Below are 9982 nucleotides of genomic sequence, written 5' to 3'. Positions count from 1 at the left end.
ATATATAGGCTCACTGAGTGATTACAAGAATGTAGACACCTGTGATGCTAATTAATGGACACACCTTGATTTAACATGTCCCTTTGGTCACATTATATTCAGTGGTACCATCCTTTTTGTCCAGGCCTGTTTCATGAGTTTATTTTTTAAAATAATTCTGTTGAAGCATGTTTGAAAAGTAGTGTCTGACTTTCATTTGTTCATTTTCATAGAATTTTTATTCATTACCTTTGTCAGATTCAAGTTATTTCTGTGACCATTGTGGGTTTTTCTTTCATTTTCGTTGGGGTACCAACAATTTTGTCCACGTGTGTAAAATCAGCTGTTCAGAGGCACAAACATTTCCCCCAAAACACACAAAACAAGACCACCATGAAACAATGTGTTTGGTTCGGACATTTATTGACGATCCTTCAGCGAACCAGCGGCTGCAGGAGGAGGGACCAGGCAGAGAGCAGTTGCCCATAATCAGACTGCTTGCATCGAACCAAACAGGAGGACGAGCCCGATGAATCTGCGGAGCACGAATATGGAATTTCCAACCTAAATATCCAACTTTCAAAGGTCAAAAATCCACGGTTTTACACTTTTAAGTCCTTGTCCTTGTTATTGCCATGTATAAGACAAAAACTTCTTCATAAAGCCCAAAATTGTAGGCAAACTTTGGAGCTTCACCATCCAGACAGCAGTGTCTTTCCTATCTGCTGTTCTTCTAAACCCCCCTCACATCAGAAACCCTGAGCCTTATTTAGTAAGTTCTGGCTGGGCTGTGGTCCAGATAATTATCCCAGTGGATCATTTTAGACATAAAAAAACATAAATAAGACATTCTTGCATATACATTTATACAAACGTTCTTAGTATTTAGTTTATTTGTATTTGTATTTTTATTTTGTATTTGATTATTAACTTTTCTCTTTTTATCATTTCACGCAAATTACTTTAATGTGACAATGTAACACACTATTGTTAATAGCAGCACAGCGCACTACACTCATGGCTGGAGGCGGGGCTTCAGCCACCATAGCTCCAGCCGTTGGTGGGTCAGTGGAAACACAACAGTCACCGTACCAAGTAGAGCAAAACTGAGTGGTGAAGAGCCGCACCGGCTAAAACGAACCAGTGGAAAAGGAAAAAATTTGTTCTGAGATTACTACTGAGATTGTGATTTCTGCTAAACATGTTTTCTTAGGAGAGTGCAGTATCCATTTGTATTTTTATTTAGGTGTTTAAAAGACTTAATTTTGAGGTTTTTAGAATTTAATAAAGCATATCCATATGCCTTAAAGCCACCAATTTTGCAATAATCACCACAGACTCCAACAGATCAAGTCTAGCAACAATCCTCTAAAATACACATTGTCAGTTGTCAAAATCACCTGCTTAGTTGTTTTGGTTCAGAGATACAAATGTTTCCTGAAATAATGAGTTAATAAATTAACAGAATATGATAAATCTCAAGGTGCATCTGTAAACCACAGTGGTTTATATCTTGTTATTACACATGTATGTTGTCAGCGGCATGCCTGTGCAATTTAAAGTCAGCGTGTTGTATGTTTTTTTGTTTTCTTTTGGATAAACGTATTACTGTTCTCACCTTTTCCTATTGATGTTTTTGGTAAGATAGGTCTTTACATTTCATTGAGCATGGTGTTTTGGAAGCACTCAGCAGGGTTTAAGCTTCCATTTAACCAATTTATGTGATAATAGCCAATTCAACTTACATTTACTTGGTTTGCTGCATAATTTAACTGGCTAAAATATCATAACATTTAAAATCAATAACATTCATAAATTATTCAGAGTATGTAGAACATTCAGCAGTAGAAGAGGATGTATGCAAGAATTGCATGGATGACAGTCATGCTAAACTCTCTTTATTTTCTATTCAGTTTGATATCTACAGTGAGGTTTTTTTATTCACTTTCAGGACACTCCTTGGGGCCTTCGGCTCATGTGGGATGCAGGCCTTTGATTTTTTCTTCTGATACTCCCTGTTTTCATCCAGGTACGCAGCCATGCTCTGATCACAAGTGCAATGAGCAATATGCACAAGGGCAGAAATGTCTGGAAGAATACACTGCAATGTCTCTTAATCAGAATCAGAATCAGAATCAGAAAAGCTTTATTGCCAAGTACGTTTTTGGACATACAAGGAATTTGTTTTGGCGTAGTCGGTGCAATACAGTACAAATTAAACAGTACAAACATATCTACAATATAATATAAATATAAGTGCACAGTTTTAAGTGAGTGAGAGTAAATATAGAGCAGTATAAGATGCAAGAGCAATACAACAGTGCAGGTGATCATTGTGCAAGTAAAGCAGTGCAACGCAAGTAAAGCAGTGCAAATTACACCTATGCATTGAACCCTTTACCTCCTTGGACCTCCCAGAGTAAATATGTGATATGCATGTCATAAATTGTGAATTCTTCAGGTAGATTAATACTTGGAATAGCATTTTGTGGACTATCTTTCTACTTTCTGCCCCTCTGAAATATGAATACGTATTGAGGCTGTTACTGAATTATTTATCTCAATTGTACATGACACATTTAAGCATACATTTTAATTCAATAATTGTTTAATAAACAATTACAGTAACAAGAGTGGTATGCCTACAGGGACAACTGTTTCAACACAAAATGCAGAGCATTTTTGAGTAATTTCACATTTTTGTGGATTTAAGTTTTTTATTTGTAAAAACTTGTCATGTTTGACTGAAGTGTTGCTTCATGCCTTGTTTTTGTCCCACTGATACTGATTTCCCAGTGGAAGAGATGTGTTTTGGTGTCTTTAGAGAACATTTCAAAACTCTGAATCTTTCTTTCCTCGACCCACCCACTCACACTCACACAAACGCGTGTACACAGCATTCTGACAGCCCCTCAATTTTTTCACATCATGAGCAAAAATTTGGATGTTTTAAACATTTATGATTCATTAGCTAAGAACTTATCCCTTTTAAAATCCTTTCATGTATAAATCATGCGTATTTTGATTTGAAGGGGCCGCTTCTGTGTTATTGATGAGGTGCTCGACTCTAATCAATTAGTAATTGGAGCACAGCTTTTAAATAATGCATTTATTAGGCCTTGTGATGTGTTTAATGGCAACCCCTTGCAGTGCAAATACGTCTGAAGTGCCCTAATGAGGCTTTTATGGGCCAGCTCAGGGAAAATGGCACATCTCACTCTATGACATTACTGCACAATAGGTCTTGTTTACACTGACTTACGAAGTAAGACAACCAATGCAACAATGACGTTCTTACTAATTATTATTGTGCTTCTTATGCCCATCTCTTTTTTTCCCTATGGAATATAACCTTGGATTTGGGTTTCTGGCTTGTTACATCAGCTTGTTTTCCCAATTACTTGTGTTGCAGGGGTGGGTAATAAAACATTAAAGAATTCGGATCAGAACATGTTGACGCCTAGCAGCTGATGCTATGTAAGTTAACATTACACCAGAAGTAGTCTAGAAGGGTCTGTTTTGTTTGTTTAACTTGTTACCAGCATGTCTGTTTTTTGGACAACTAGATTTGTTTTGGATTGTACTCAAAAGGACAGGCAAGAATAATAATACAAGATTTATTCCCTAAAGTAGAGAGACGAATCTATTTAATTGTGTCAAGACCACACATGAACTGAGACACAACGTTTTTAAGGATTATGCCGACATATTTTAGCAGGTTAAAGAGAAAGAATGAAAAGAAAACAGATAAAATGGGTGAGCTCAGGTTACTGGACTATCAGTGCTCAAACCACTCTTTGAAATAAAGTTTGAATCACTGGAAGGCTCAGCTCCAGCTCGATCTGGGTCACCTCTGGACTGACACAGTTTAAGCGTCAAACAAAGCAAAACACCATGAAATTAACAATATTTAAATTGTTTTATCGCAAATATATTTTTCTGCCCAGACACAACCTCTCTGAACAGTTCTGAGTGGAAGGACATCTGATGGGGCAGTGAGTTCAGTAGGTCCAGTGAACAAAGAATCCGTGGCAACTATAAACAAAGGAGACATGGTGCCTGCTCTCGGCCTGGTAGTCCGAAGGGGAGGACGAGCTGGTGCACGCTACAGCGTGCAGAGATGGGATGGGTGTCTGCTGAGTTCATACCGTCTTTTCTCAGGGCAGTGGGGAAAACTGCTTTTTCAACATAGTCATGGACACCATCTCTTCTCGGGGAATCTTTAGCTCTGATTACTTTTCTGCAGGAGCTCAGACAGAAAGGTTTATGACTAGTCTTATTTTTGGCAGTAATACTATTCCCACATACACAAACAACGTTGAATCCTAAATGTAGTCTGTCACTTGTCACTCCTAAATGTTTCAGGTCATCAAACTAATTTTAATATAAAACAAAGATAGCCATAATAAATTTAGAAAATGGTTTTCAAATACAGATTAAATTTAGGAACAGCTCCTAACACTGTGGAAAAATTTCCAGTGAACTAATTATCTTCCACATCATCGGTGTGCCACCTGTGTGGATGTACACCACCTGCCTGAGGACAAAGCCCCGGTGAAGGCCAGAACTGTTTAGCCAAAGTCTGTACCGCCAACCAGGTTATGCACACCATCCATCATTGTCAGCCTGACTATGTTTGTGGTCTGTCAGCAACTCAGCGTTATGTGTGCACATGGATGGTGCATATGTGTGTGTGGGGGAGAAGAGAGTTTTGGTGGAAAGCTATTGCTCTCCTGGCGGGGGTGGGTTTTAATTGGAACACCCAGTGAGTGGTATGAGTGCCGGTGTCACAATAAAAACTCCAAAGGCAGGCTCACACTGATTCACTCATATGGCGAGCCACCAATTCCTGAGGGGCTGTGAGATTAGAAAGACGTTTACGACTTTAAATACCCATGCGTTTCGCTCTCTGACTGAGCATGCATGGGAGTTTCACATATGCATGTGTTTGTGCTCATACCTCTCGACGTGTGCCGTCGTTTTAAGTGTCTGTCAAATAAATTCCCATTGCTGATACTGATATGACAAGTAGTCTGCTCAAGCATTGTTATTTTGTTGAGAGATTGAAATTAGCATGCAGAGGCTGCTTTATGTATGTGTCGATAATGCATGCATACAAATGTTTACCAACACAAATCAGTTCCCTGTTGTGACCTGTTCCCCCTGATTTACAAATGTGTTACCTTAAATGTTATTTATCAGATTTCATTCACTTTATTTCTCAATTCTTTCCTCTGTCCAAATGCTTTGACTAATAGTTTTCTTCTAATACTCGGTTCTGTGAACTTCTAAGACACATTCATCCACCCTTATTACAATTCCCTTGCAGTGACTGTTACTTTATTCTGTTTTTCCTCTGGTTTTTCTGTCTCATTTGAATTCAACTTACACTACACCCTACCCACTCACTTCCACACAATTCATACACACATGCAACCCTGCATGCATTCACAAACACACACACAAGCTCAGACCTCCCCCACAAGAACAACCTAACACACACCCGCTCGTGCACACACTCGATGTTTCAGCGGGAGTGGTGCCTGACAGGAACAAGTGACAGCTCCCTAATTACCTCCTCACTGTAGACGCTGACGCTGCCCGAGACGCACTGCTCATTTTCCTCTTTTTTCTTCCACCCTCTTTCCCTCCCTGCCTCCACTCTCACTCACCCACCCCTTATATTCCCTCTCCTCCTTACCCACCTCCTCTTCTTATCTCCCCTCTGGTGAATTATGCATGTCAAGGAACTCCCAATCTGCATTCTCACTAGCCATGCAGAGACCACCTATACGGTACTTTCGACCATCCTTCCCTTTACTCTGCCGGCACCCTACACCTGCTCATCCTCTGCTCTAAGAAATGCAGCCTTACTTTTAGATTTGAAACAAAACATGTTTCTTCAATGCAAATTAGATGAAAAACAAGACAAGAGGGGACTGTACTTGAATTAGCCTCTCTCATTGCGCGCCACCCAGACCAATTTTCTCCATGTCTTAGTTTCAAGTAACATGATGGCTCATGAATGCAGTCTTGGATCTCCAGGGAATAGTGTTTGCTCTGCGGTCCCACCACTAAACAATGTCTTGTACCTTCTCATCACATTTCTACCTCACCTTAGGTGTCATGTCAAAATCTCAGACTGTATTTTCATTTGAAGCCCACTGACCCCTACAAGGTTGTTTTGTTTTTATAGAAACTAGAAACCTCATACAAACAACACCTTGTTCCACTCCTGCAGTCTGAGTGTCCGGTTAGTGTCAGTCTGCAAAATCTGGCCCTAACGAATCATAACACAGGGACAAAGACAAGAAGGCAAGGATAAGGGGAGGTAAGTGTAGGTTAGAAGCAAGAAGAAAGTTTTTAAGAAGGCCAGTTGGAAAGTAATAGAAAGGAAAAAGGTTTTTATGCAAAGAGGGTGTAGGTGGTAAATAAGCAGCTGATAAAAATTACACACCAAAATTAATCAGGGGACAGTTACCATGTTGCTGGTTCAGTTAGTGACTTTTTTAACAATGATTTCTTAAATTTAACAGTAACTGTTAAGTAAGAAAATAATGAAGTTACCTGTTATAATGTTTATTAAATCATGGAAAAAAAAAAATTATAATTTTAGATCCCTATAAAAAATGTGATATAGACATTTTTAACCTAATACAAGGTTAAAATAGCAATAACTAGTTTTATTTACTAAAAGCCAGCCAAACTAAAAAGATTTGGCTTGGTTTTTGAAAAAATCTGTCATCTTTATGAAAGCTGCCTCCTAAACAGGTCAGTGCTGTAATAAGACAATTATGTCTCACATTAAGCTTTACTTTTTTGTCAGACCTGAGGGATCTGGATGGCTCACACAATATCTGATACATATTCTAAACTAAGACCATTAATGGCTTTAAAACTCACTAAACTTGCCTGAAAATCAAATCGAAGCTGTACAGGAAGCCAGTGCAGATACTTCAATATTGGAGTAATCTGACCTCTGTTTCTGGTCTTTGTCTGGATTTGTTCAGCTGGATAGCAGTGTAGTAGCAGAGCTATAAAAAGGTTGTATGCATTCTGCAAGTGAACAAGGTGCATATTACAGTCTCTGTACATGGGAGAGAAAAGAACAGCCAAACTCTGGTGATCATCTTATGGTGACAAAATTAATGGCATCATTGATTAATCTGAGGTTAGAAGGTAAAGAATCAAATATAAGGCTAAGATTTTTTATTTGATCTGAACCAGAGCTCAAACTAACTATTTTACTATATTACAGTTTAATTAACATACTAAACTGAATATTTTAGGTACAATTTTATACAAACATGGCAAAGTAAGAATATTTTAAAAACTGACTGGAGTTAAAAAATGTAAATATGTGTTGGATATTTTTAGCTGTTAAACATACTACCAAGATGAAAGCTATGCAATTTGCCACACACAAGTCAAAAGATAACTCTATATATGGCATTAAGCACCCCTGGTTGCATGAGAAAAGTCATACAGTGATTACAAAAAAAAACCCAAAAAACATTAAGACAATTTTTATTTCATAATGTCTTCATAAAAGGAAGCGAGACTTTTCCCCTTTTCATACAAACCAAAAAAAGCATCTAGTTATGTACTGACGTCATGGAGTTTTGAAGAATGTTTACCAAGATTAAGAGGCATTTCTGTTTTTCCTCTTTGAAGGAGTAGTTATAGTATTGACTCTGCCAAGTAGCACAACAACAGTGTTTGTGCTGGCTCCAGCAAAAGCTGTGACTCATAAAAGTCGCTTTATAATCCTCGCACTGGCAGTAGAGCCTTACTTTAGTCATCGTTAAACTAATTATTTAACAGCAAGAAGTCTGCTCCAAAGTCTGCTTCAAAAAGCAAACACACACTGTCTGCAGAACACAGCTCTCACACCAGGAGACACTTCTCTGCTTTTCCCCATAAAGCTGCCCTTTAATCATACTCAGTTAAATATTTAAATCTAAATGTCCTAAAAAGGCAAATAAAACTATTTATTAAATGTACTGTCTTAGAAGAATTAACACAATTAATGACAAGGAGAACAAAAATATAAAAAATATAATGTTATATTGCTCTTATTTGCATTACAAATGTAGGAAAGAAGCAGATATATGTAAAAAAAAATCCTATCTCAGTAGAAATTAATTTTGGTAATTTAAACATTCTTATGTTTTAACCCTTAACTACCGACAGGAGCCCTGGCGCAATTTAATGCAATGCTTACAATGTTTAACTTTTCACGTTAAAGAATGCAACACAGCCCGTTTTCATGTTGTTATAATTTTGTTAAAATTTAATCTATAAGTACCTTAATGACCAGGAGAGCGGCCAACAATTAGTGAGACATCACCTCTACAGTCTGCAACTTCCAGATAGGAGATCTCATTTCAGAAGGTCTGCTTAAGGAGAGAAGGAGGGCGTGAAGAAGCAAGCCAAGTGGCCGTAATGACTTTTCAGGGTAAATTAAGACGTAGGGAGCTCCTCGAGTCTGCCTCTGTGTATTAGTGAACCTTATTCGCACAGGTCGTCAATGCCTCCTCACCGCTGTGCACTCGTCACAATTGTTTCTCCTCCCAATCAGCTTTACAACACCGTTTATCTGACTGCCACTGGCTGTGATTTATTACCCCAGTACCTGCCACTGTCACAAGGCCCTTTCTGCGAAGTCACCACAAGGCCCCTGTTTTTCTCCTAGACCTCTTGTTTGGCTCTGTCTGCCTGTCTACAGCAGGTTTACCTGTTTCAGTTGTATGATAGCGGGTCAGACAGAGGTATTGATTTGTAGTGTGATGATTTTTTGTTGTGTTTTACTGTCACGTTTCTCTGATTGCAGCTAATTCACAGTAACAAGTCTCATACTACTTAAGAAAACATTTCTGTCACTTAAACTTGATTACAAAACAACACGACATGAAATACTAAACTGGTGTCTTGGATCGAGTTCAGTCTGAAGGTTGTCCCATCACTTTTTTGATTGTCAGTCCCTGACATCATGGGGTGCTTCTTAAATATTTACAGAAAAAAACTTAGGTCTAAGATATGTTGGTTTAGAAACTGTCTTTCAGTGGCAACTGCTAAGAAATGATCAAATGATCAAAAATCATTAAATTAATCTCACTGTGCCTCACAAAGTATTTATAGCCCTTTAGCTTTTTTTTTTTTTTTTTTACAAGTTTATGGTATTACAGCCACAAACTTCAATGCATTTTATTTTCAGATGTTATGCCTTAGGGCAACACAAAGCAGTGCGCAATTGTTAAGAGGAAGGAAAAGCATACATGACTTTCAGTTTTTATGAGGTGTGCATATGTATGAGTCCAAACTTTCTAGAACCATCTTTTACTGCAGTTACAGCTGCAAGTCTTCGGGGGTATGTTTATATCAGCTTTGCACATCTAGAAGCTATTTTTGGCACTGATCTTTGAAAAACAGATAAGTCAGATTGACAGACAGCATCTGTAACAAACATTTTCAAGTCTTACCACAGATTTTCAATTGGAATTATGTTTGGACTTTGACTGGGCCATTATAGCATTTGATTATGCTCTGATCTAAACCACAGCATTGCAACTCTAGCTGTATGTTCAGTGTTTAACACCTTTTCTTCTAGAATTGCCCTGTATTTAGCTCCAACTCAATCCCCATCAACTCTGATCAGCTCTCCTGACCCTCCTGAAGAAAAGCATCCTAACAGGGTGATGTGATGTGTTAATTTTCTGCATGCATGTTTTGTGTAATGAATCAAACGTTTAACAACTGTCGTCAACCTGTGTGTGTGACTCTCTGCAGTTCCTCTGGAGTTACTGTGGTTACTGTGGGTCTTACAAATCAATGCTCTCCTTAAACTGATCATTTTACGTGGATGACCAGTTTGCAGGTGAACATTACTCTTTCGTTTTTCAAATGATGGATTAAAAAAAACTCTGTGAGACATTCCAGGCCTGGAGTATTGTTTCATAACCTAACTCTGCTTTAAGCCTATCCACGGCATTATTCTTTACCC

At 38.3% G+C, this 9982-nt stretch overlaps 1 long non-coding RNA gene across 1 annotated transcript; it reads right to left on the bottom strand.

Annotated features, from left to right (window-relative positions):
• Positions 1-378: 378 nt before the first annotated feature.
• LOC124877344 lies at positions 379-8494 on the bottom strand. The gene is made up of 2 exons (XR_007040496.1): positions 8288-8494; positions 379-514 (listed from the first exon to the last, which is right to left on the bottom strand). It is a non-coding gene; the product is annotated as an uncharacterized LOC124877344 (long non-coding RNA).
• Positions 8495-9982: the final 1488 nt, after the last annotated feature.

The sequence above is a fragment of the Girardinichthys multiradiatus genome, chromosome 12 (genome assembly GCF_021462225.1).
Source record: "Girardinichthys multiradiatus isolate DD_20200921_A chromosome 12, DD_fGirMul_XY1, whole genome shotgun sequence".
Classification (NCBI taxonomy): domain Eukaryota; kingdom Metazoa; phylum Chordata; class Actinopteri; order Cyprinodontiformes; family Goodeidae; genus Girardinichthys; species Girardinichthys multiradiatus.
The sequence above is the reverse complement of the archived record's forward strand: the minus strand, read 5'-3'. Positions and strand labels throughout refer to the sequence as shown.